A 26,443-nucleotide genomic window follows, 5' to 3' on the forward strand; every position below is an offset into this window, starting at 1 on the left:
AGATAAATTATATATTAACCACCAACATACTTTATCCCAAGAATGTCTCTGTAGGCAAGACCTTTTGTGTAGTAGAACACTGGGCTGGAACCAAGAGTATTTTAATTTTACTTGTCTAAAAACTCACTCTCTATTACTGGACCAGTAACTTATACCTTGGGACAATTTTTTGTTGAAAAGTAATATTGACTTTATCTACAGGGATGTTGTGATAGGAAATTAGTTCTATTAATCAGGGTACTTTAGGGCACCTGGGTGGCTCAGTGGGTTAAGCCGCTGCCTTCGGCTCAGGTCGTGATCTCAGGGTCCTGGGATCGAGTCCCGCATCGGGCTCTCTGCTCAGCGGGGAGCCTGCTTCCCTCTCTCTCTCTGCCTGCCTCTCCGACTACTTGTGATTTCTCTCTGTCAAATAAATAAATCTTTAAAAAAAAAAAATCAGGGTACTTTATTTTTTGAAGGCAAGCATTTTGAAAGATAAGTGTTATGAAAGTTTTTGTTAGTGCTTCCCCTCCCAATATTTTAACAATGTAGATGAATCTGTTATCTCATTATAATAAAAGCCTTTGTCAAATACTGTATCTGTATTCTGTTTACTATTTCTAGTGCTCTTCATTTTTCTGCATAGTTCCAGATTTCTCCTGGCACCTTTCCTTCTGAATGAAGGACTTCTTCAACATTTCTTGTAGTGCAACTTTGCTGCTGATGAATTTTTTTAGCTTTTGTATGTCTAAAGAAGTCTTGCCTTGATTTATAGAAGTTGTTTTCACTAGATATAGAATTTTAGGTTGACAGTATTTTTCTTTAAGTATTTTAAAGATGTTTCCTCACTGTCTTTGGTCCACATTGTTTCCAGTGAGAAGTCAGCTATCATTCTTTATGCCTCTGTATATAATATGTGGTGGTTTTCTTTCAGCTGCCTTTTATTTTTCTTTCAGTTTTTAAAAATTCTGGTATAATACACAGAACATAAAATTTACCATCTTAACTATTTTAACTCTACTGTTCAGTGGTATTTAGTACATTCATATCATTGTGCAACCGTCACAACCATCTTTTTCCCAAACTCTTCATCTTGCAGAAGTGAAGGGTACCTATTAAAAAAAACAACTCCAAGGGGGCGCCTGAGTGGCTCAGTTGGTTAAACTGCCTTCAGCTCAGGTCATGATCGTCGAGTCCTGGGATCGAGCCCTGCACTGGGCTCCCTGCTTGGGAGGGACCCTGCTTCTCCCTCTGCCTGCTGCTCCCGGTGTTTGTGCTCTCTCTCTCTCATTCTATCTCAAAAGAATAAATAAAAATTAAAAAAAAGAAACATTTGGGGTATCTGGGTGGCTCAGTGGGTTAAAGCCTCTGCCTTCAGCTCAGGTCATGGGATCGAGCCCCGCATCGGGCTCTCTGCTTGGCAGGGAGCCTGCTTTCTCCTGTCTCTCTGCCTGCCTCTCTGCCTACTTGTGATCACTGTCTGTCCAATAAATAAATAAAATCTTAAAAAAAAAAAAAAAAGCAACTCCCCATTCCCCAAGCCTCTGGTACCTACCATTTTGCTTTCTGTGATTTCGACTACTTTAGGTACTTCATATAAGTGGAATCATATACTATTTGTCTTATTGTGACAGGGTTACTTCCCTTAGCATAATTTCACAAGGGTTCATCCACGTTGTAATATGTGTCAGAATTACTTCCGTTTGAGGCCGAATACTGTTCCATTGTATGTTTAGACCATATTTTGTTCTTCATTTTTCTGTCAGTGGACATTTGTGTTGTTTCTGTGTTTTAGCTATTGTGAATAGATCTGCGGTGAACATGAGTGTACAAATACCTCTTTGACGTCCTGCTTTTAGTTCTTTTGGGTCTGTACCCAGAAGTGGAACTGCTGGATCATATGGTAATTGTATGTTTAGATTTTGAGGAATTGCCATGCTGTTTTTCACAGTGGCTCTGTTGTTTTACATTTCCACTAACAGTGCATCAGGTATTAAGTTTCTCCACATTCTTGCTAACATTGTTATTTTCTTCTTTTTTTTTAATAGTAGCCATCCTAATGAGTATGAGCTGATATTTCGTTGTGGTTTTGATTTGCATTTTTTTAAAAAAGATTTTATTTATTTATTTGAGAGAGAGAGAGAGAGAGAGAGAGCGAGCGTGCATAAGCACAAGCATGAGTGGTGGGGAGAGGGGTAGACTCCCTGCTGAGCAGGGATCGGAATGCAGGGCTTGATCCCTGGATTGAGACTGTGACCTGAGTCAAAGGTAGAGGCTTAGCTGACTGAGCCACCCAAGCACCCCTGATTTGCATTTTCTTAATAATTAGTTATGTTGAGCATCTTCATGTATTAATTGGCCATTCATATATCTTCTTTGGACAAATGTCTGTTCATGTCCTTTGTCTGTTTTTCTATTGAGTTGTTCATTTTTTATGGTTGTTGAGTTACAAGCATTCTTTCTATATTCTGGATATTAATTACTTATGAAATATATGATTTCCAGATATTTTCTCCACTCTGTATTCCTCTGTATGCTTTTTTTTTTTTTAAAGACTTATTTATTTATTTTCAAGAGAGAGAGAGCAAGCACATGTGTGTGCAAGCAGGGGAAGGGGCAGAGGAAGAGGGAGAAAGAGAATCCTTAATCAGACTCCTTTCTGAGCATGGAGCCTGAAATGGGGCTCTATCTCTGGCTGCTTTTAAGATTTTTTCCCCTTATCTCTGGATTTAAGGAAATTGATTTCAATTATTTCTTGGTGGAGTTTTAGCTTTCTTTGTTTCTTGAACATGGTGTTTGTTGAGCTTCTTGTATCTGTAGGTTTGTCATTTTCATCAAATTTAGCAGAATATTTTTGGATATTGTTTTTTCAAATCTTCCTCTGCCAAGTTTCCAATTACACATAAGTTATTAGGGTCCTTAAGTTTGTCCTATAGCTCACTGATGCTGTGCCCTTTTTTTCCTAGTTTTCTTGTATTCTGGGTTTCATTTTGGACAATTTCTGCTTTTATGTCTTTACATTCACAAATCTTCTCTTCTGCATTGTTTTATCTGCTCTTAATCCCATTCAATGTATTTCATTTCAGTCTTCTGTATATTCTGTAATTTGTAGTTTGACAGAAATGCAGTGACATGGCAGGTATCAGGAAATATTATCTTAATTTGCTGTCAAAATAAAAGATTCCTAATTCTGTAAGCTATTAAAGGGTATATAAAACTACTGTATGTGTTGAATTAACCTTGTCTCTCGGTTTCCACATTGATTTTGTTTTTCTGCCAGACCTACCTAGACATTTTTTTGCATGTTATTTTATATTTCCTTTTGACGTGGATATCTGCTGACATAGACATCTGTTCTATAATTCTTGTTTTATAAGGCACCAGAGTGCTTCGTCTGTTTGCCAAACTAGTATTATTTGTCTGTATTTGTTTGGATGTAAGATATGAGCATCATCTTGCTATAAAAAACATGAAATAATTTTTTATACTTTGTTTTACTGTACTGCTTATTTATTAATAACCAGAGAGCTGGATTACCTGCTGAAGTGTACCTTTGATTGCAGCTGTTATTGATAACCTCTGTGCCACCTGGGCTTGGCCACTTGTATTTCTTCCATGTGATCTTTTAATGTTACTAATATCAATTTAAAAAAATTCTGCAGTCTGACAACTGGTAATTGTTAACCAGCCAGTCATTTGCATTTAGTAGTATTTCTCCTCTTGCTCCCTGTCCCAGCAGGTGTTACTTTCTCGAGGACACACCCACAGTTAGCCCTTTCTTCAGATGCTGAGCTTGGTGAACAGCTGCTCTTGATCACAAGATTTAGAAGACACAGTCTCCATCCTCCCAGGCTGGATCTCTTTTGATATGGATCTTCTGTTTCTATGTCTTTTTAAAAAATAACTTTCTGGGAAATACTTTGGATTACAACTGTTCATCCTCACCTATGCAAAGAAAGGAAAACTGTTGTGCTGGGATTTTTGAGGAGGTATGTCGTTTTTCCTTCTATTACAAAACTGCATCACTTAGGCACTCAGAGCAATAGACAATAATGACTTAACATTGACTCTTTCCTTACTAGAACTTCATTCTTATTCATTCACTTGTTCCATCTTCCCTTTCTCTCATTCTCGGTTTTTTCCCTAACTATTGACATGATTTAATAAGAACTTTCTTGATGTGTGGATATAGCAGCTCATTTCTTACATTCTTCCTGAAAGTCTTTGGACTCTGGATTAGACTTAAAAGTGACAGGAAGCTGTTTGAATACTTATGCCTCAAGTTGGGATTGTGACTATGATGAACAGAGTTTGTTCTCATTCTGGATAGACACTGGGAAAGCTTAGTATCTTTAGGGTAATATGTAGCTATATGATATTGTAGGCTGGTTCAGTATCATTTGTAAGAGGAGATAGGGTATTGGAGATTTTTTTTTTTAAAGATTTTACTTAATTATTTAAGAAAGAGAGAGCCAGAGATAGAGATAGATATGTGGGACTCGATCTTAGGACCCTGAGATCATAACCTGAGCCGAAGGTAGATGCTTAGCTGACTGAGCCACTCAGGTACCCCTGACATTGGAGAGTTTTGAATTAAAATTTGACAGACTTCAATCCCAGTTTTGACATTGTCACTGCCATGCTTTGGGTTATAGAGTATGTTTGTTTTCGCATCTCCAAAATTCAGCTTATCATTTCTTGCTTTACACAAACCTCATGGGGTTGTTGAGGGTCAGGTGAGAAATTTTGTGTGGAAGACCATTTTATCACTATAAAGGCTTGTTACTGCATTGCAAAGAGCTGTAGGCATCTTTTTACTCAAAGACTCACTTTTTATTTCTGCAGACTTTTTGATGGTACAGCCCTGTTAAGAATCAGATTTTTACATTTCCATACTTAATCATGGATGAGCAGTAGTGCTTCTAGTGCCTAATTACATGTAGGTGCTCTGTATATTTTAAAAAGTGGATTTGTTGAATATGATGTTAAGAAAATGTCGGTTTGTATGGTAAGGGACTATTTTACAAAATTTACTGTGTAGTGTTTTGAAGAGAAATATCATTTGTTTATTTTATGCATTTAAAAATATTTATTGAGGACTAACTAGGTTCTGGGCTTTGGGGAAAAAAAGAAAAATTTCTACTTTCATGGAAGTTATTTAATTTTTTTTTTAAAGATTTTATTTATTTATTTGACAGACAGAGATCACAAGTAGGCAGAGAGGCAGGCAGAGAGAGAGGAAGGGAAGCAGGCTCCCTGCCGAGCAGAGAGCCCGATGTGGGGCTCGATTCCAGACCCTGGGATCATGACCTAAGCCGAAGGCAGAGGCCTCAACCCACTGAGCCACCCAGGCACCCCAGTTATTTAATGTTTTATGTGGGGAGATAAAATAAACAAGGTAAAAAAGTAAAAACCATTATTTTATAATGACAAGTTTTTCTTTTTTTAATTAATTAACTTATTTATTTGACAGAGATCACAAGTAGGCAGAGAGGCAGGCAGAGAGAGAGGAAGAAGCAGGCTCCCCACCGAGCAGAGAGCCTGATGCAGGGTTGGATCCCAGGACCCTGGGATCATGACCTGAGCTGAAGGCAGAGGCTTAACCCACTGAGCCACCGAGGCGCCCCATAATGACAAGTTCTAATGAGAAAAGTAAAAGCAGGAAAGAAGAATAGGGCATATTGAAGGGAGGGATTGAGTGGTGATAGATGGCTCACAGAGAAGGTGACATTTGAGTGAAAGCTTGAAAGGTGTTAGAGAGTAAGCCATGCAGATAAATGAATGAAGGCAAGTGCAAAGGTCCTGAGACAGAAACTTGCTTGGGAAATGGCAAGAATTGGAAGGGTAGGTGCTTATCTTGTGGAGCCTCAGGGAAGTACTTTCCAAACTTTAATGTGCATATGGTTTATGTAGGTGGTGGTTGTTAAAACTCAGATTCTAATTTTGTAGGTTTGAGGTATGGTTCATTTCTAACAAGCTCCCAGTTGCTGCTAGTACTGTTGGTCCTTTGTAGGGCTTTAGATGTTAGGCTGAGTGATACGGGAAATCTTCAGAGAATTTTTGGGTGGTGGCATGCCATAATCTGCTTTCCATTTTGACATCATGCCTCTGGCTGCTGTGCTGGTAATACACTGGTGGTGGGTTTGGCAAGGGCAAGGCAGGAATACCAGTTAGGAGGCTATTGCTGTAATCCAAGTGAGAGAAGATGACAGTTTGCACTGTGGGGTGGCAGTGAATGTGGTGACACATGGTCTGGTTCTGGATATAATTTTCAAGTATTATCAACTGATTTTGCTGATAGTTGGTTGTGTGCTCTTAAAGAAAGGAAGGAATTAAGGACAATTTGAAGGTTTTTGCTCCAAGTTCCTGCAAGGACACTATTGATATGAGAAAGACTAAAAGAGTAACAAGTTTGGAAGGGAAGAACAGGAGCTCAGGTTTGAACATATATTATAGATGCCTACTAGACTTAGTAGAGATGTTAAGTAGGTAGTTGGTTTATGAATCTGGTATTTAGGAGAGAGGATCTGCTGGAGGTGTGCCACTGGGTGTTACTGACAAAAATATTATATTTAAGTCAGGAGGCTGGGTGAGGTCACCAAGGAAATGAAAAGAGATAGAAATAAGAAGTTGAAGAACTTAACTCTGGAGTGGACCAGAGGTTAGAGTCTTTAGAAGTGAGGAAGATGAGGAATAGTCAAAGGAGACAGCATCAGCCTGGGAAGTAGGAAGAAAGACAGGTGAGAGGTTATCCTGAAGCCAAATGAGGAAGGTGTTGTTATCAACTCTGTTAAATACTAAACAATTAAGAGGAGGGCTGAGAAATAACCATTTATTTAGCAATGTGGAAGTTATTGGTAATCTTGGTAAGAATGGTTTCCAGAGGCAATGGGAGTAAAAATCTGTTTGGAGAGGTTGCTTTTCCAACAGTAAAACAGTCCTAAGTCCTGATGAGGTGGTATTTAGGTAAAAATATGTAACTCTAGATAAATGTCTGGGATAGGAGAAGATTTAAGATGTTTAAGTACTATTATAGCAACTGGTTTAATTAATTGCTCATTTAGAGTAATATTCAAAAGTGTGCTTTGAAATCTTTAAGGTATCCTAAACCACTGATTCTTAGTTCCTGAATTTTTATTTCATGCCTTTAGGGTTTTTAAATCATCCTTAGCAGTTATGATAAAAAAGAAGAAATGTAAGGGTTGGTTAGGAACCATCAGGCTCTCAGTTACTCTTCTTTCCTAGGTTACAGGTATTTAAAGACACTTTAAATACTAATTGGTAGTCAAAGGGGACTGTGAGAAACTCCTCATACTTACCTATTCTTTAGCAGAAGTTTTCCATCTTTGTAGCATACTTAACCTGACGATCTTGTGCAAACAACCAAAATAGGTAAGTTATGCTTAGATACAACTTAATCGGGCTTTATGGAACACCTCTTTTTCTTCATTTATTTATTTAAAAAATATCTATCAAATACTTGCATAGATGTTTGGTTCTGTTTTAGCTACTGGAGATGCAGTAAATTAAAGTTTCTGCCTGACTGGAGCTTATGTTCTAGTTGGAATGAATGAAGTAGCAGATTGAGACCAAAACTTGTTGGTGGTCTGAGACTAGTACCGGTTGTCTTAACATTGTGTGGTCATATGGGAATCACAAAGAAATAAAATTGTAGGAAATAGATTAATATAGAACACTATGCCTTTGTTAAACATTGACACAAATTACTTTATTTCCATTAGAATTTAAGCTACATTAGTTTCCATGGATAGATACAAAGTTTATCACTTAAGATATATTATACTGTAAATAACAGTAGCAATATCTAACAGCTGCCTAAACAGTAAAGACTCTAAATTGTTTCATGTAAATAGAAACAAGGAAATAGGTGGTTCAGAGCTAGTTTGGTAGCTTGGTAATATTTATTAGACCCAGGTTTTCCCCCACTTTAACTCTGTTATCCTCAGTATTGTTTTTTCAGTTTCTCTGTGTAGCCTCATGGTTGTAGGATGACTGCCTTAATTCTAAGCAGCACAACTAACTGCATTCAGAAACAGGAAATGGAGGACGAAATATTTTTCTAATGGGAAGGCTCAGTTGTTTTAAAAGGGGGGAGGGAAATAATTCCCAGAAAAGTCTCCTAAATAATGCTTCATGAACTTTAGGAGTAATTGTAAGACTGACCTAGGGAACTTGTTAAAATGTAGATTCCACTGACGGAGATTCTGAAATCTGTAGGTTTTTAGTGGGGTCTGTGAATTTGTATCACTAATGCACTTGCATTTGACGCTAATGCTGTGAGTTTGAGTAGCACTGCCTCATTGCAGAGAGGGTCATATTGCTTGCTGCCCCTCACCCCATGCATGTCTGGGAACGTGATTACCTGGCAAAGAGAATATGATAGCCATAGTTGGCTTCATCTGGTCATGAGTCATCTCTTGGGATTGGGCACATTACCATCCTGAGCAAATGTGAATTCTGATTAATGAGGAAGAAGGGGGAGCGCCTGGGTGGCTCAGTGGGTTAAAGCCTCTGCCTTGGCTCGGGTCATGATCCCAGAGTCCTGGGATCCAGCCCCGCATCAGGCTCTCTGCTCAGTGCAGAGCCTGCTTCCCCCTCTCTATTCTCTCTGCCTACTTATGATCTTTTTCTGTGTCAAATAAATAAATAAAAAAAATGAGGAAGAAGGGAGAAATGGCTGTGGGATAGACAACTAAGCATCTAGCACTTTTGCTATTATAAAAGTTTCAGTGAATATCCATGCTTCAAAGAAAAGGTAGGTATAGTTAAAAATTTTATAGATATTTCTGGGGCGCCTGGGTGGCTCAGTGGGTTAAGCCGCTGCCTTCGGCTCAGGTCATGATCTCAGGGTCCTGGGATCGAGTCCCGCATCGGGCTCTCTGCTCAGCAGGGAGCCTGCTTCCCTCTCTCTCTCTCTGCCTGCCTCTCCATCTACTTGTGATTTCTCTCTGTCCAATAAATAAATAAAATCTTTAAAAAAAAAATTTTATAGATATTTCTAAATTACTCTCTAAAGAATTGGAATCAATTTATATTCCTGTAGCAATCTATGTAGTACTTCTTTCCACTCCTTATTAGATATGTTACCTACTTGGATAGGTAAAAAATGTTATCACATTATAGATTTGTTTATTATTTTTAAAGATAGGCTCCATGCCCAGCATGGAGCCCCCCATGCAGGGTTTGAACTCATGATCCTGAGATCAAGACCTGAGCTGATACCGAGTCAGATGCTTAAATTACTGAGCTACCCAAGCGTCCCACATTATAGATTTAATTTAATTTGCTTTTCATCTCACATCCGTCAGAATGGTTAAAATAAAAAACATAAGAAACAGTGGTGTTGGTGAGGTTGTGGAGAAAAAGGAACCCTAATGCACTGTCATTGAAAATGCAAACTGGTGCAGCCACTGTGGAAAACAGTATGGTGGTTCCTCAAAAAATTAAAAATAGAGGGGCACCTGGCTGGCTTAGTTGGTAGAGCATGCAACTCTTGATCTCTGGGTCATGAGTTTGAGCCTCACGTTGGGTGTAGAGATTATTTAAAAAAGAAAAATAGTTAAACATATATGATCCAGTAATCATGCTACTCTAAGTATTTACCTAAAAAATACAAAAACACTTAATTAAAAGGTATACATGCTTCTCTATGTGTATAGCAGGATTATTTACAATAGTTAAATTATGGAAGCAGCCCAAGTGTCCATCAATAAATGAGTGGATAAAGAAGATGTGATTATGTATATTGTATATATACACATATACATACAATAGAATATTATTCACCTATAAAAAATGAAATCTTGCCATTTGCATCAGCCTGATGGATAAGAGGGTATAACACTAAGTGAAATAAGTCAGAGAAAGACAAATACCATATGACTTCACTCATGTGAAATTTAAGAAATAAAACAAATGAGCAAGAAAAAAAAAAGAGACAAGCCAAGAAATAGACTCTTAACCAACAAGAACAAACTGGTGGTTACCAGAGGGGAGGTGGGTGGGGGAGATGAGTGAAGTAGCTGATGGGGATTAAGGAGGGCACTGGTGATGAGCAGTGGGTGATAAATGGAATTGTGGATTTGCTGTATTGTGCACCTGAAACTAATAAAACATTGTATGTTAACTATACTAAAATTAAAATGAAATTAAAATTAAAAACTTTAACCATATAAAAAACTTTACATTGCTCTTTTTGAGTGAGGGTGAAGATCGTATCTATGTAAAAACAATTAATATTTGCTTTTCTGTAAACTGGTTGCTCATGTTAGAGTTTGGTTTTTATTCATTGATTAATTGCTTTTTTCACTTAGGAATTTGTAGGAGCCATTTATATAATGAAATCAGTGTATGTGTTGCAAATGTCTTTTCCCAGTTTGTTGGTCTTTTAAACCTGGTTTGCTTATTTGTTTTGTTATGAAGCACAGTGTGATCATAATAGGCTTGTAAGTTCTCTTTTTGCCAAGCTTTATGAATCTAGATCTTAAATAATGATGTAATATGCATGCTTACTAAAAATTTTGTAAATGACGCCCTAACTGGGAGTGTTATCTAATAGGTTGCCTTAAAGAAAATCAAGGCAATGTAAGCAAGATGAGGTATGAAAGTGACGTGATAAGTGTGATTGAAATTTAAAGTCTTTCTCTTTAACAGAAATATCTGGACCAAAATAATTTTTTCATTTGGAGCCACAATAGTCTGAGGTAGTTAATGGTATGATTGGGCTGTGAAAAGAGGTAACATTGATGCACCGATGACTATTTATAGATGTACAGTGCTAAATTAAGTTATATAGTGCTAAATTAAGAGACGTAATAGTCCCTTTGTTCTTATACTGTCAGATTATATCCGGGTATTGTGTCCAGTTATGGATTTTACACTTCAGTGGGTAATCTAAATTGTTCAGATGAATGTGACTAGAATACTGAGAGAGCTCTAGGCACCATATTTAATGAAGAACAATTAAAGAATCAGGAGCTGTTTTGCTACAGAAGATAATACTTGGAAACTTAACTATATTTGAAGGATTATGTTAAGCAAGAGAAAGCAGACTCATCTTTATTGCTTCAGAGGACAGACAGTGGTTAGAAACTATGTTGGAGATGAATTTCATCCCATGGTGGAGACCTTTTGCACAGTAAAACATGTCCCACAGTGGAATTGACAAAATTATGAGGTCTCTGTCATTAGAGATATTCAAGTATTGGTTGGATGATTGTCTTCTGGAGATACAGGTGTTCTGCAGTTTGGACTACATGATATTTCTTGTCCATCCCAGCTCTTAAGATTTTCTAATCTCAAGTAGACTCTCTCCTTTGTGCTAATATTGGTAACAGTGAAAAGGTAATGAAAATTCTTGTTGACTTTAGTTCCTGTTTGTTTTCTTTTTTTTTTTTTTTTTTGAAGATTTTATTTATTTGACAGAGAGGGAACACAAGCATGGTGGGTGGGAGAGGGAGGAAACAGGCTCCCTGCTAAGCAGGGAGCCCAACTGGGGGCTGGATCCCAGCACCCTGGAGTCATGACCTGAGCCAAAGGTAGCCGCTTAACAACTGAGCCACCCTGGCGCCCCGACTTTAGTTCCTCGATAACTAAAGAAAAATCAAGAAATGTTTTCCAACCAGCAAGAGAATACAGTGCCAAAAAAGGTAGTTTTTAAAAAGTGTATAAAGCAGAAAACTAGAATACTATGTCTGTATATGGATTATTTTTATGTTTTTGACAGCATTTCTTTTTGAAAAAAATTATTTTTATTTTTTCAGATTTTATTTATTCATTTGAGAGAGGGAGGGAGAGAGCATAGGCAGGGAGGGAGGGGCAGAGGGTGAGGGAGAAACAGGCTTCACTCTGAGCAGAGCATGTGGGGCTTGAAACCAGATCCTAGAACGCTGAGATCACCTGAGCTGAAGGCAGACGCTTAACTGACTGAGCCACCCGGTGCCCCCTTTACAGCCTGTCTGACTGCCTGCCTGCTGGCCTCCCTGCCTGTCTCCCTTCCTCCCTCTCCCCTCCCCTTGCCTTCCCTTCCTCTTTCCCTTTTCTGTTATGTTTTGCATTTGCTTTTGTTTTGTTTTCTTGTTCTGCAGTTCATTTGCCATATTGGGGTAGGTGGTTTAACTGTAGATTGTGAGACAAAAGTGGGAGAGGAGTTCTTTGCTTTCCCTCCCAGGAGTCCCAGTTGTGTTATGGATGCTTATAAATTTTCCTAAATAGCTTTCTGTTGGGCAAGCTGTGGTAAATACTTGTGTGTGGGTCTGAAACTGGAGATAGGCATACAAACATTCTAGGAGTCCTGGGAATTTCTTGGACTTGTGGTCAGCTCCCAAGAGCAGCTTTGTTGTCCAGATGTTCAGGAAAGTGGCTGGTAGAAACTTGCTTGAAGACTGATAAAGCTGGGGGAAGGTATGGCTCCACAAAGAGGCACAGCATTACTTTCCTCTGGCTTTTCTGTGATAGAATGAGTAGGATGCTGCTCCAGTTAAGCACCAAGAGGTGTGGGGCCTGTGCTGTTACTCAAAAGCCTCAAACCTGGCAACCCCCTTACTGCGCCTTAAAATTAGTGTTTCAAGAGCATAATTTAGGACATATTCTTAAGGATTGTTAGAGAGTTTATAATTTTATACTACATAATGGAAACTAAAGGTTGCCATAGTGTAGATTTAGTTCTCTGCTACTTGCTGTGCAATGGAAAAATTAATGATGAGATTTAATTTTCTCATCTGCTCTTGGGGGCAGTATCTGTCTTTCAGAGTTGTATATACTGGAAATAATTTACCCTAAGGTTAATGCCTGGCATAAAAATGGCATGAAATTATTATTTTTAAAAGATTTTATTTTTTAAAGTCATCTCTGCAACCAGTGTGGGGCTCAGACTCACAGCTCTGAGATCAAGAGTCACATGCTCCACTGACTGATCCAGCCAGGCGCCTCGGATGATATAATTTTTTTTTTTTAAGTAGAGGTTTTCACTTTTATTTATTTTGTTATTTATTGTGTATTTATTTATTTATTTGAGAGAGAGAGCACAGAGGGAGAGTGAAAGGGAGAAACAGATACCCTGCCGAACAGAGTGCCCCACTCAGGGCCTGAGCCGAAGGCAGACACTTGACCAGCTGAGCCACACAGATGCCCCATGATATATAATTATTACAAATTATTATTAGTAGCAACTATTCTGACAACAGAACTTAATTTTTGGGGTCTTCTCTTTATACATGTTTGGCAAGGTAAGCTGGGAGATGGTATCAACAAATCCATTTGTTTCTTTAAGTTTTATAAATATACACTGGAATTAACTACTTATGTGTGGGTTTTTCCACACCGGAACCAGTTCTCCAATTCTGTGACACTAGTCCTACATTTGAATTCAATTCTGACACTGTGTACCTGGAGTTAAGATGTCAGATCCTTCAAGTTAAGAGGGCTCTGTTTCATAAGACTGTCCCCACTGTAGACAACAGTTGCAAGTCCTGGGCCACCTGTACTTCTTCTCCAGCTTTGTAAAAATTCTGATCTCTCCTTAGATTCAGTGATTTGCTGGGACGACTCAGAACTTGGGAAAAGCACTTTACCTATGTTTACAGTCTTATTATAAAGAATGCAATTCAGAAACAGCCAGGTGGAGAGATGTGTGGGGCAAGTATGGGGAGCTTCCCTGCCCTCTCTCTGCATCACTGTGATCACTCATTCAGAAGCTCTTCAAACCCTGTCGTTGAGGGGTTTTTGAGAAGGTTCTGTTTCCTAGGAATGATGGGGTAATAAATAAATCATCAGCATTGGTAGTTAACTTATTCACCAGCCTTTCTCTTTCCCCATATTGAGGGGTGGGGCCTGAAAGTTTTAACCCTCAAATCCTGTGGTTTGTCTCTCTGACAACCAGTTCCCATCTTGAGCTATGTAGGGGTTCACCAGAAGTCACCTCATTAGCATAAACTGCAGTGTGGTTGAAAGACTTGTTATGAATAACAAAAGGCACACTCCTGTCACTCATAAAATTCCAAGGGTTTTAGGAGTTCTTTGCATGGAATGAGGGACAACATCCAAACACAGTTGACCCTCAGAAAACGGGTGTAAACTTAATGCAGGTCTGCTTACACGTGGGTGGGTTTTTTCTGTGTGTTTGATAAAAACATTATAGTACTATAAATGTGTTTTTTCTTATCATTTTCTTAGTATTTCCTTTTCTTTAGCTTACTTTATCTTGAGAATACAGTATATAGGGGCGCCTGGTTGGCTCAGTGGATTAAGCCTCTGTCTTCAGCTCAGGTCATGATCTCAGGGTCTTGGGATCGAGCCCTGAATTGGGCTCTCTGCTCAGCAGGGAGCCTGCTTCCCCCCAACCCCTTCCTGCCTCTCTGCCTACTTGTGATCTCTGTCAAATAAATAAATAAAATCTTAAAAAAAAATACAGTATATAATGCATAACGCATATAACGTACACAAGTTGTGTTAATCAGAGTTTATATTGTTGGTAAGGCTTCCAGTCAACAGTAGGCTTTTAGTAGTTAAGTTCTTAAGGAGTCAAAAGTTATATGCAGATTTTTGACTCTGCAGGTTGTTGGTGCCTCTAACCCCCTCGTTGTTCAAGAGTTAAACTGTAACTAGATATTGTTTTTTAGAACAGAGGGCTAAATTTCAGAACATTAGTATTGAATTCCCTCTGGGTCATTGATTTATTTCTTTATTGGGCCATGGTGCCACCGTTTTGATTCTTGGTAATGTAAATAATATTTGTTTTGAGATTTTTAGATGAAAGGTGCTATTGAAACACCTAAATGCTGTATTTCTGAGTGGTCTTTATCAAATTCCAGTATTGTTTCTTTTTCTGCCTAGACTTTTGTCCTCAGTTGGCTGTACTCTAAACCAGAGACAGAGCTAATTCTTCAGTGTGATGTGACAAAAACAGATCATTTTTCCAACAGGAATAAGGCTCATTTTTCTTAAACTATTGGGTCATGAGATTTGGGTAGAGATTTTTTGATGGTCTTATTCTTTTTAATGATAAACAACAATCAGGACAAGAAAGGTAATTTGTGCGAAATTTTAAGTTCTTTACTACTTTAAAGTTTTTTTTTTTTTTCTTCTTTACCTCCTTATTTTAACCCACTGAGCCACCCAGGTGCCCCTTTTTACCTCCTTATTTTAACATGCTTTTTAGAGATGTAGACACTACCTTCTCCTAATACAGAAATTTCCTTAGAATGTAAGCTTTAATGTAGACTACTTTTTCTTTCTTTTTTTTTTTTTTTTTAAGATTTTATTTATTTATGGGGCGCCTGAGTGGCTCAGTGGGTTAAAGCCTCTGCTTTCGGCTCGGGTCATGATCCCAGGGTCCTGGGATCAAGCCCCGCATCGGACTCTCTGCTCAGCAGGGAGCCTGCTTTCCTTCCTCTCTCTCTGTCTGCCTCTCTGCCTACCTGTGACCTCTGTCAAATAAATTAAAAAAAAAAAAAAAGATTTTATTTATTTATTTGACAGAGAGAAAGTGAGATCACAAGTAAGCAGAGACGCAGGCAGAGAGAAGGGGGGGGGAGCAGAATCCCCGCTGAGCAGAGAGTCCGATGCTGATGCTCGATCCCTGGACTCTGAGATCATGACCTGAGCTGAAGGCGGAGGCTTAACCCATTGAGCCACCCAGGCACCCCTAGACTACTTTTTCTAAAGATTTATTTATTTGAGAGAGCAAGCAAGCATGTGAATGCAATGGGGGTTAGGGGGTGCGCAGATTGAGAGAAACTCAAGCAGACTCCCCACAGAACAGGAGCCTGATGTGGAGCTGGATCCTATAACCCCGAGATCACGACCCTGAGATTATGACCCCAGCCAAAATCAAGAGGTGGATGTTCAACTGATTAAGCCACCGAGGTGCCCCAGCCTTAATTGATGTTTTAAATGTGTTTGAAGATTCATGGAAAGTATTTTGGTAAGCAGGAGTGGGCACTGGTCTATCTCCTAGCAGAGTTCTTCATCATATTAGGCACTTAATAAATAACTTTTTCTAGAAGTTAGAAGCCTTGGTTCTAACCTTTGTTTCCAACTACCTGTGTGGCTTAATTAGAGTCTCATATCTCATCTTTAAATTTTTAAGAATCCCTTCTAGCTCAGATTCCGTGACTCAGTTCATTCCTGGCCTTACTTTCAAAAATTTACTTTGAGTATGGCCTTTAAGTCTGTTTCTTGAAAACAAGCATACACAGAGTCAGTCACCAGATAAGCTGAATTAGAAAGTGTGAAATAACCCACCCCACAATGACTGAAGTCACAGACTTCAGTTATTTTGCTTGGCTGTATGTTTTTCCTTTACTCTGGGAGAGTTACCTTGGGTTTTCTAAACATATTAGGATGGGACTAGGTATTTATCAACTAATAGCTTTCTTAACATCTACCCAAAGAGGATAGAATGGGAGTTTCATAGAATGATTATTTTTCCTGTCATACATATCCCTAAATAGTGCCATGTGCCATATTGTTTGGATTAAACTGTTATTAAAAAAGAAAATTGTTTTCTTAAGATAGGTTTAGAAAATCTGGCTTGCGTGGCTCAGGTGGTTAAGCGGCTGCCTTTGGCTCAGGTCATGATCCCAGGGTCTTGGGATGGATTCCCACATCGGGCTCCCTGCTTAACGGGAATCTGCCTCTCCCTCTCCTACTCCCCTACTTGTGCTTTCTCTCTTACTGAAATAAATAAAATCTTTATTTAAAAAAAAAAAAAGCTGGCTAGTTGACTGACTTTAAGAATTTCCCCCATGTTAATGATACAGAGAAGATTAGCATGGATCCTGCACAAGGATGACATGCAAATTGATGAAGTGTTCCATATTTTTAGAGACTCGGGGCTTAGCTCAGCCCATGTCTGTTTTTCCCACCTTCTTGAATAAAATAATTTACAAAGAAAAAAATTTTTTTCCTTGTGTTTTATGTCATATTTTGGCAAAGAATGTAAATACACTGAAGAAGTGTACAGTATTATGATTGTCAAACTTCTAATACGATTTTAGAGTTTAATTTTTTTTTACTTTGCAAAAATAATGGTTTCTTTTACAGTGTTTTAACAGTTACAATTTTTTTTTAAAGATTTTATTTATTTATTTGTGAGAAAGAGAGCAAGCACAAGCAGGGGGAGCAGCAGGAATAGGGAGAGGCAGGCTCCCTGCTCAGCAGGGAGTCTAATGTGTGACTCCATCCCAGGGTCATCGGATCATGACCTGAGCTGAGGGCAGCTCCTTCACTGACTGAGCCACCTAGGTGTCCCTAAGCTTTTCTTTCTAATGGTCCTGGCAGTTTAAAATAAAATAAATTTAGGTTTAAGATAGACTAATATCTGTTAGTAAAATTAAAATCAAAATAATATATTTTATTTCTGGTATATGGCACTGTGGAAGCAAAGGAGGGCTGGGAAGCCAAAAATCTAAGATACAGATTCAGAGCCACCATTGATTTAGTAAGTATTCCTTGCATGCCAACTTCCCAATGTAGAAGCTTACTTCCCAATGTAGATAGAGGAAAACATAGTTAACTTTTTTTTTTTTTAAGATTTTATGTATTTATTTGACACAGAGAAAGAGGTAGGCAGAGGGAGAGGGAGAAGCAGACTCCCTGCTGAACAGGGAGGTAATGTGGGACTTGATCTCAGGACCCCGAGATTATGACCTGAATTGAAGGCAGATGCTTAACTGACTGAACCATCCAGGCACCCCCATAGTTAACTTTTGCAGGCCATTAATTTGTATTATAGGAATTTAAAGAAGGTAGAGAGTAGGTTAGGTGAGTGCTGAAGTGATTAGAAGGATATGATCTGCGGCTTCTATTTGGATAAATGTTGGAAAAAAGGGTTAGATTACACTGCAGGTATGGAAAATAACATGAATAAAAGCATGGAGACAAGTTAGTCTTATATTTTGTATCTCTACATTTATGAGACTAGCCTAACCTATTTGTTGACCTTTTGAAATTAGTTTTTAGATAAAGGCAGTTTGAGATCGGGAGGATGGATTTGTCTGGGTGGGACTACAACAAAGGAAATGGGGAGACTTGATTTCATAGAATGAGCTGGAGAGGGAAGAGACTTGCATAGTTGAGGACAATTTGGAAGTATCATGTTGTAGTCATGGAATAAGAAGAAAAAAATACTCAAAAATAACTTTTATTGTCCCAGTGTGTGAATAAACATCTGTAAACATCTTTTGATAAAGAGTACTCTCCCAAAACATTAATTTTTTCAAAAGTTTTAATACAAAACTTTAAAAATTCAGTGACAAACCATTACTTTATATTAGTTTGCTAGTGGGTAATATTGAATAAAACCAGCATATGAATTTTGTATGTTTATGGTAAATAATGCCAAGTGTATTGGATTTCTGATCTGGCCTGGATTTGTTAAGCCCAGAATTTTTTTGTAGCAAATAGTAAAAATACAGCTATGGGCCTTTGTATGCTATTAGGAAGCAAATGAGAGATGAAGACTGGAAGCCCAAGGTGTTTTTTATTTCAGAATCTAGGTTTAAGAATTGGGGCAAAAATCAGAGTATAGGGGCGCCTGGGTGGCTCAGTCAGTTAGGCGTCTGCCTTTGGCTTAGGTCATGATCCCGGGGTCCTGGGATAGAGTCCCAGGTCAGGCTCCCTGCTCAGCAGGGGGTCTGTTTCTCCCTCTCTCCTTGTTTGTGCTCGTTCTCTCTCAAATAAATAAATAAAATCTTTAAAAAAAAGTCAGGGTATAAGGGCCCCAGAATAGTGGGTGTATTTTATTTTGATCTGCCTCTCTTTTTCTGCTGTTAAGAAGATGAAAGTCAGTAATGGGTTTCTGATAGCTCTGATCACTGATGTAGCTTCATATGAATGACTCCCAAATCTGCATCTTCAGCCTACACTCCCTACTGGTTCCTGAAACTTAGTGCCTTCTACCAAATTCATTGACATTTTGTCACGATCTCTTTGCATTCCTGTATACTTATGCCACCTCTAGTTTTACTTATCTTAATTAATGGTTCATCGTTCACTTAGCCAACTAGTCTGTAAAACTTGGGTTATCTTTAGTTTCTTTCTGTTCTTGCTCTTTATGTTGACCAGCAAATGTGTATTTTACTTTTGAAATGTTTCTTCTTTATTGAAACTTTAGGATGTACATTGGTTCACTCATTTATTCTTTCATTTATTCTGGCACATTTATTGAGCACCTAATATATGCTAGGCACTGTACGAGATATTTGGGACATAGTGGTAAATAAGATAGATCAGTTTCTTGCCCTTATAGAGTTTATAATCCAGGCTTTCATCATTTTCCCTGCATCCCATTTGAATTATTGTGAAAGTCATTCTTATTTTTTCTGGTTATAAATATAATACACACTTATTTTAAGAAGTGCAAGGATTATAGAAATGTATGACACTGAAAGTAGGAGACTGCCTCTGTTCTCATCCACCAGAGATAGTGCTGAAAAAATTTGCATTTCTCTAGGTTTTTTTTTTTTTAAACATAGAGCCACAACTTTTCAGCACATCTCTTTGTCTTTATGTCATTTCCTGTTTATGTATTCTAGCTGCTACCAGATACCTTGTTCAGAAGTGGAGCCAACTGTCTTTAGAAAACCTCTCTGTTTTTCTGTCATCCACAGAATGAAGTCTAAACACATTAGCACTGCGATTATAGCCTATTTATTTTTGGTCCCCATCTACCTTTCTTGTTTCTCCAGAAACTGTCCCAAAAGTGGCCCTTCTAGAAGTGTAAATAAAAGGTACCAAGTGTGTTGCATTAGTGTCCCTCGTGTTACAAATAATACTCTGAATAGGGGAGGCAGGTTGATCTAAGTACAGTGATAGTTTATTCAGCTCTGGTCTGTGTGCTTGCCCTCTTCTATTCACCTTGGTTACAGCAGAATAAACAACTAGAGCAGTATTCTTTTAAAATTTATTTTAAGTAATCTCTTCACCCATTTTGGAGCTTGAACTCTTGACTCTGAGGTCAAGAGCTGCATGCTCCACTGACTGAGCCAGCCAGGCATCCCTTTAGGGTGGGAAAGAGTATTTTTAAAAAGTGAATGCAGGAAAGTTTAAAGAAGGCAAAGCAATCTGAAATTCTAACCCACAGGAATGATTACCATTAAAGTTTCTGTAAATATCCTTCCATACATGTCCCTTGAAAATATATGCACGTATGGGTATATGAATGTAACACAATTTTACATAAACAGGTTAATATTGTAATGCTGGTTTTGTGTGTGTGTGGCTCTTTTTTTTTTTTTCTCAGACATAGGTTTTGGAGACTTTTATGTCAATAAGAGACCAGTGTTTAAAAAAGTATATTTCAAGAGTGAGAATCCTGAGCTTCTAGAGCAAATGTTATTGCTTGGGAGAGTAAGAAGCTGGTCTGACTTCTTTGACCCTCCAGATTAGAGTAGATGTTGCTTCTCTGGGCTTCAGTGGCACCTTGGCTGTCCCATCATAATCCTTACCATAATCTGTTCTGTCTGCTTACCTAAACCAAAGTCCCTTGTATCTTTGTTTTCCTTAGGTCTGATACAGTGCCTGACATCTAGTAGGCATTTCAATATTTGCTGATCGGATAAATGACTGTATGAAAGTCTTTGGTGAACTAAGATGGTATTCTATGAAGAACTTGATGCATATATTCTTTAAAACCATCCTTCTCGGGGCACCTGGATGGCTCAGTGGGTTAATCCTCTGCCTTCGGCTCAGGTCATGATCTCAGGGTCCTGGGATTGAGCCCCGAATCAGGCTCTCTGCTCGGCAGGGGGCCTGCTTCCTCCTCTCTGCCTCCTCTCTGCCTGTGTCTCTGCCTACTTGTGATCTCTGTCTGTCAAATAAATAAATAAAATCTTTAAAAAAAGAAATAAATAAAACCATCCTTCTCTGGGGGCGCCTGGGTGGCTCAGTGGGTTAAGCCGCTGCCTTCGGCTCAGGTCATGATCTCAGGGTTCTGGGATCAAGCCCCAGATCAGGCTCTCTGCTCAGCGGGGAGCCTGTGTGTCCCCCCCCCCCACCGCCCCTGCCTGCCTCTGCCTACTTGTGATCTCTCTCTCGCTCTCTCTGTCAAATAAATAAATAAAATATTTAAAAAAATAAACAAAAAATAAACAAAAAAACAAAAAAAAATAAAAAATAAAACAAAAAAACAAACCATCCTTCTCTGTTTGCTTTATTTATGTACCAAATAACCTTTTGATATGAATCCCAAGGGAATTTTACAGCTGAGAAAAGAAGTTACTCTAATTTGGATGACAGCTATAATTCTGATAATTAATTTGTAATTCTGGTTATAAATTAGAATCTTAGTGCCATGAGACAGTTGAGCATGAGAATTTGGATAATATGAACTATTTTTTCCCCCTGAGTGTAATTAACACTTTAGGTAAGATAGTATGCTGCTTCTAACTGGGCAGAGGTCTAGGTGTGGTATGGTGAATGGAAGGCTGGATTCAGCTTTGACTCTGCCACTTCTTAGCTGTGAAATCTTAGGGCAAGTCTCAACTATCTTTGGATTTAGTTCCTTTATTTATTAAATAAATAGTTAGCTGCTCAGATCTAGTCCTATGCCAAAATTTTATAACTGAAATAAAAGCCATTTCAGTCCGTTGAGGCCTAACCTGTCCACTCTTTATTTTCTCACGCTAGACATGTAAATGGCCAAAAGTTAAGGTAGGAGAATATGGTGCCTTAGAACTCCCTTGGAAAAACTGCAGAATGAAGCACAAGGTCGTATCATGATAGTTTTTGGAGGGAGTATGAACCCGAGAACTTATTTTGCATTCTTTGTATTATTTCATAACCAGTTCTAGATAAAAATAATTTTCTCTTGGGGTGCCTGGCTAGCTCAGTTGGTAGAATATGTGGCTCTTGATCTCAGGGTCTTGAGTTTGAGCCCAACATTGGGCATAGAATTTACTTAAATAATTTTCTTTTTGGAGAATAAGGATATGGCATTTGGAGATGTTGAGTATGTTGATTTAACTAGGATTGGTTCTGCCCTCTTGTCTTTTCTCTCAGATTCAGTGTCTCAAGATTCAGTGTCATTGTCGTTGAAGCACAAAGGTTAGATTGATGATAGAACAGACTTGGGAGACCTGTTTTTCTTCTTGATTTTGAGATACCAGAGAAGATTGCTTTACTTATCTCTGCTTGATTCTTTTTACTAAAAGAAGATGAAAATCTGACTCTTACTACATCATATGCTTTGGGATAATGAGATAATTCTGTGGAATACTATTTTTTTAAATTCCATTTTTAAAACTGTATAATTTCCAGTAAATGCACACGTCTAAGAGGTATACATAGCTCAGTGAATTTTTGCATATGCATGTAGCTGTATATATATATATATAATTATAAACACCAATCTGATTAAGATGTAGAATATTTTCCTTCCCTCAGAAAGTTCTTTATGCTCTTTCTGGTCAATATCCTTTTTTAAACAATTTGAGTGTTATATTATTTTAAGAAGCCAATATGACAAATCTTGACATCCTTTACATTTTATCAGTAATTTGAGTCTTGAACCCTATTCTAAGGTCTGATCTATAGAGAGTATAAGGCACAATTGTGTTAAAATGTTTTTCTAATAAAAGCTTTTGATCCATAGTGAATGGGAAGTGGTTTTACACTGATAAGGTGGCAGTGTTGTTTCCCAGCATTTTCTTTTCTTTTTTTAAGATTTTATTTATTTATTTGATAGACAGAGATCACAAGTAGGCAGAGAGGCAGGCAGAGAGAGAGAGAGAGGAGGAAGCAGAGAGGTGGAGCAGAGAGCCTGATTCAGGGCTCGATCCCAGGACCCTGAGATCACGACCTGAGCCAAAGGCGGAGGCTTTAACCCACTAAGCCACCCAGGTGCCCCAGCATTTTCTTTTCTGTGTAGACATGTTTCTAGAAGTTTTTGGGGGTGTTTGAAAGTAAATTTATTTGGAAAGTTGTATGTAGGTAGGGGAAGAGGAAGGTGTTTAGCCAAATGATGAGCTTTTTCCAGGTCTGTGAGATCTTTTGTTCCTCTACCTGTGCTATTGTGTAACCCTGTAAACAAGGCCTAACCTCATTTTTTACATCTAATAGTTATTCACTTTTTTGTCTGAGACACTGTGTATGAATCTTTTTAAAGTTTTGCGGTGCTACTTTAGTCTGCATCTCATACTTCAGCTGTTTACTATGTAATTTTATTTACTAATTTATCTATTTCTTTTAGGAGTTTTAGATTAATGGAAAAGTGAAGCAAAGATAATATACAGAGTTTCTGTATACCAAGTACCTATTTCCCTTTCTTAACATCTTGTTTTATTAGCTTCATTGAGGTATATTTAACATACGTTAGAATTTACCCATTTAAAATGTACGCGGCAGTGGTTTTTATTACATTCAGAGTTGTACAACCATTTTCTGAGTATTTGCATTACCCCAAAAAGAAACTCTGTACATATTTAGCAGTCTTTTCCCATTTTCGCCCCCTGTCTTAGCCTTAGGTAAGCTAACCACTTTCTGTCTCCATGGATTTGCCTATTCTGGACATTCATAACTTAAATAAAATGTGGTCTTTTGTGACTGGCTCTTTTCACTTAGCATGTTTTCATAGTGTAGCCATTCTGTAGTATGTGTCAGTTCTTTTTTATTGTCAAATAAGAGTCCATTTTATGGATATACCATATTTTATTTATGTATTAGTAAATAGACATTTTGATTGACTCCCTTTTTTGCTGTTATGAACAGTGCTGCTGGGAACATTTGTATACAAGTTTTTATGTGGACTATCAGAAAAAATCTTAAATTTGAAGTATGCCTATCAATAAGAGTCTTTTTCCCCTCTCTCAACAAATAAATTGGAAACAAGGAGGTAATCAGGCATAACAGAGGGTAACTTGGGGTTTGTATTTTTTAATCCTTTTCTTCTTTTCCTCAGCCCCTTGATTTCCACAAATGCTTGCAGGCATTGAAACATGAGAACATTAAACAAAAAAAAAATTTTTTTATCCTGACTACTAGAAACATTTTCTTTTTATAAAGAGATTACTTTAAAATGATTCTTAAAGTCCTGTGATTCTTGTATTTACTCTAAATTTTCATTATGCCTTGAAGCTGTTAATGATTTGCTGAAATATGGAGGATGCTGGTCGAAAAATTATAATGTCAGCATTGTAAAACTTATCACCATTTAGAGAGGCAGCTGTGGTCGCGTAGTTGAGAGGTTTAAATTCCAGCTCTTCTACTTGCTGGTTGTGTGACCTTCAACACATCACTTAAGCCTCATTTTCCTTATCTGTAAAATGTGAAGTAACAGCAAGGATCTCACAGGATTGTTGTAAGGATCAAATGAGATAATGTGTTAAGAAGGAATTTGAGGGACGCCTGGGTGGCTCAGTGGGTTGGGTCTCTGCCTTTGGCTCAGGTCATGGTCTCGGGGTTCTGGGATCGGGTCCCACATTGGGTTCTCTGCTCAGCAGGGAGTCTGTTCCCCCCCCACCCCCGTCTCTGCCTGCCTCTCTGCCTACTTGTGATCTCTGTCAAATAAATACACAAAATCTTAAAAAAAAAAGAAGGAATTTGAAACTACAATGTGGTATACAAATATGAGGTGATGCTATAAAAAGAGGTCTCTAAATCTGTAAAGAATAGTAGTTGCATATTACTGTGTTTTGTCTTCAATTTACTGATTCTTCCAGGTTCTTGTAAATTTATAATTAGGCTTGATTGGTGATTTCCTTTTCTTACCAAATTGAGAAAAAAAAAGTGGAGTGGCAAAAACTCCCATCAAAGAAGTTAAGGTTGTTGTGCCCAGGGTAATGAGAAACACCTGCTGTAGCATTCCTAGTAGGAGTTAAGATGCTGCTGCACCTGTCTATGTAGGTGCCCAGCATTTCCTAAAATAATTATTTTTATTTTTAAAAATATTTTATTTATTAGAGAGCAAAGTTAGAATGAGTGGGGGTCAGGGCAGAGGGAGAGGGAGAAGCAGGTGCTGAGCAAGGAGCCCAATGTGGGGCTTGATCCCAGGACCTTGGGAACATAACCTGAGCTGAAAGGCAAACGCCTAACTGGGCCACCCATTGGTGCCCCTAAAGTAATTTTTACTAAAGATTTATTTATTTGAGAGAAAGAGTGTGTGCGCATGAGTGCGTGAACATGGGATGGGGCAGAGTGAGAGGGAGAGAGAAATTCAGCAGACCCTCTGCTGAGCTTGGAGCCTACACAGACTGGATTTCAAGAACCTGAGATCATGACCCCAGATGGCTGTTAACTGACTGCACTACCCAGGGGCTCCCAGTTTTTTGTTTTGTTTTGTTTTGTTTTTAGTTAATACTTAAATTGTACTCATTCTGCATGTTAACCTTAAAAAGAAAACTCAGTTATTTTACCAGCAAAAATGGACTTATTTGGGAATAGCAGAGAATCTCAACTCCTTTATAGAGGGACAGGGAAGAGTGAGAGCGCTGTTAAAAACAAAAAGTCCATTGGAGTAGAAAGTCCAGTGGGAGTTCAAAGTGTAATGGCTTTTCATTGGCTGGGTTGTCACAGTCTCTCATTGGCTCAATAAATAATTATTTATTATTATCCTCTGCAGCAGGAGAAAAACCTTCTGCTGGGATAGTGATGGGCTTGCAAGGTACCTCTTCCTCTTGGGTGTGCAATTGACTACCAGTGGTAGGCCAATGAGAGCTCCCCCTACTGGCCTCCTGACTCCAATTTAATGAGGTTTCCCTTTATTAATGTTCATGCATACCAGACCCTGTTAAAAGTATTTAACATTTAATCTTCATAATGATTTTGTGAGGGTAGGTACTAAGGTAACCTGTGAGGAAGCTGAAGATTAGCAAATTAGTTACGATGGTTGGTGCCGCAGTACTTTGAAACTTTTCCTTTTGGGTAGTGCTCAGGCTTACATTCTTAGCACATCTTTGCAAAAATTACTGCTATTAGCTTTCAGCAATATGTTAATTGTAAATATTATATTTAATTGCCTCTAGAAATACCCGACAGATTTTGGGGTAAGTAAAGTCTAGAAGTACTGTTTTTGTCCAACTCTGAGTTAGAAAAATTAGGAATAAATGAAAGGTGTTGGTTATGTACACTGGAGCTATTTCCTAAATCCCCTGCTTTGTCAATTTTTTAAAAAAAATTTTATTTGACAGCACACACATGAGCAGGGGGAGGGACAGAAGGAGAGTCAGGCTTTCCTGAGGACCCTGAGATCATGACCAGAGCCGAAGTTAGATGCTTAACCCACTGAGCCACCGCAGACTCCTCCTCCAGCCCCACTTTATCAGTTTTAAAGGAATGCTTTTTTTACATTTTAATTTTTTTGAAATTGTGTGCATTTAATATGGTATCATTGCTTTTTGAAAAAAACGGTTACTCAAGTAAGGTGTGCTTTTTAATCAGTTAACAAGGTGTAGGATCAAAATGCAGTAATGTGTAGTCCATTTGACTTTATTTTTTAGTTAACACCCAC

At 38.2% G+C, this 26,443-nt stretch overlaps 1 protein-coding gene across 11 annotated transcripts in view; it reads left to right on the forward strand.

The window, feature by feature from the left end:
* The window catches only part of TMCC1 (transmembrane and coiled-coil domain family 1), a 256,200-nt gene that overhangs the window by 8,149 nt on the left and 221,608 nt on the right, over positions 1 to 26,443 (forward strand). For 4 of the 11 annotated variants that reach the window (XM_082748103.1, XM_082748104.1, XM_082748099.1 and 1 more), the window contains exon 2: positions 3,719 to 3,968. The exons of 5 other annotated variants lie outside the window; for them this stretch is intronic. The gene's annotated coding sequence lies outside the window, so the exon portion shown is untranslated. Of the gene's footprint in view, positions 1 to 3,715; positions 3,969 to 26,443 lie in introns of all 11 variants that reach the window. 2 more of the 11 variants (XM_082748105.1, XM_082748101.1) reach the window with 1 other exon arrangement.

This window comes from Mustela nivalis (assembly GCF_964662115.1).
Source record: "Mustela nivalis genome assembly, chromosome: 1".
NCBI lineage: Eukaryota > Metazoa > Chordata > Mammalia > Carnivora > Mustelidae > Mustela > Mustela nivalis.